The sequence below is a fragment of the Alosa alosa genome, chromosome 11 (genome assembly GCF_017589495.1).
Source record: "Alosa alosa isolate M-15738 ecotype Scorff River chromosome 11, AALO_Geno_1.1, whole genome shotgun sequence".
Taxonomy (NCBI): domain Eukaryota; kingdom Metazoa; phylum Chordata; class Actinopteri; order Clupeiformes; family Clupeidae; genus Alosa; species Alosa alosa.
In genome coordinates, this window is record NC_063199.1 from 35,041,772 (window position 1) to 35,043,192 (window position 1,421).

General features: G+C 37.9%; 1 non-coding gene across 1 annotated transcript; it reads right to left on the minus strand.

Annotated features, from left to right (window-relative positions):
- Positions 1-576: 576 nt before the first annotated feature.
- Positions 577-717, minus strand: LOC125304054. Its single transcript, XR_007195168.1, has one exon. It is a non-coding gene; the product is annotated as a U4 spliceosomal RNA (small nuclear RNA).
- Positions 718-1,421: the final 704 nt, after the last annotated feature.

Below are 1,421 nucleotides of genomic sequence, written 5' to 3' on the forward strand. Positions count from 1 at the left end.
AACACTGCCTATGTAAGCCATGCCAGTTTAAATCATATGAATTCTCTGACACAATAATACAATCAAAGTGGTTCAGTGAGTAGGCCTATTGTGTAATTTACTATTGAAGTAGGTCTAATTTATTTATTTATTTTTAGCTAGGTGGTCCGTGAGGCTTTTTTATTGATTAAGTGGTCCTTGGTCTGAAAAAGTTTGAGAAACACTGCACTACACTACAACACTACATACACTGTTTACACTACACTATAACATAATAAATGTTATCTTAAGTTCTACCTCATGTCTTTGTCTACTGAGGATGACTTTCACTATAGTTCATCTAATCACTAGCCCACTTCACTAGACCACTTCATTGCAACCTATAAAAAATGGCACTGTACCTTAAAGAAATGTATCCACATATTGTTCATAATGGAAGACCCTCAATAAGAGCTGTAAAACAAAACCCCATTCCCTATTTTACAAGCTCACTGCAACAGTTTAATACTGCATGTAATTATCTCACAACAATTCTGATTATCCATCCAAACCTACAAAGATTTAAGGGAGAACTACTATATTTTACCATATATTCAGTCTCCGTAGAGACTGTCAAAAATTGCCATTGCCGACTATATTTCAAGTCGTCAAGGCGGGGTATTGGGTAAAGTTTTCAACTAGCAATAATCGCGCCTCGGATAAACCTCATAGGCTACGATACTGCCACTGCGCAAAGCTAACTGTTATGTAAAAAGGAACACATGATTATCCTGGGCATGCATGTTACTATGACGGTTATGAAAGACAACGCTTGCAAGTAGACTCAAATTATTATCTATTGAAGGCAATGCATGTGATTTCATTGTGTTTCTTGAGTACAAGTGCAAAGTTTACATTTATTTGGAATTTGTAAACATTCGTAGTTTCTACACGTTACAATTGCATTATGGGTAGTGCCAAGCAGAAAGGAAGTGTATCAGCCGCAACCGCAGCAACCGGCAGCAACAACGAAATGAACTGAATTCCTCATAAAATAAATTCTGCTCACAAGAACTGCAAATTAACGTAAATAGACTGATAGATCACTGAACGTCAATAACAATATTGAATTAACCGCAGGACACTCACTCAGGAGTTTGTATTGGCTTACGACGAAAGTGTAGGCTAACAAATGCCGTCACAAACACATTCACAGCCCCCTCACAATCACACAAGACCCCTATCAATGCAACATGAACAACCAAAGATTCATTTATCAACCGTCTCTGGCACAACAACACCTGCTTAAGAAACACGATGTCATCATTGCTGTCTGTGTCAACTGATGTTTGAAGAAGACGAATATGTATTGTCTTGGTTAAGCAGACATGTCCCTCTAATTAGATATAACCACTAGATGGCGGTATAGGGCACGTTCTCAACAATAGGGCCTACACCAAAAG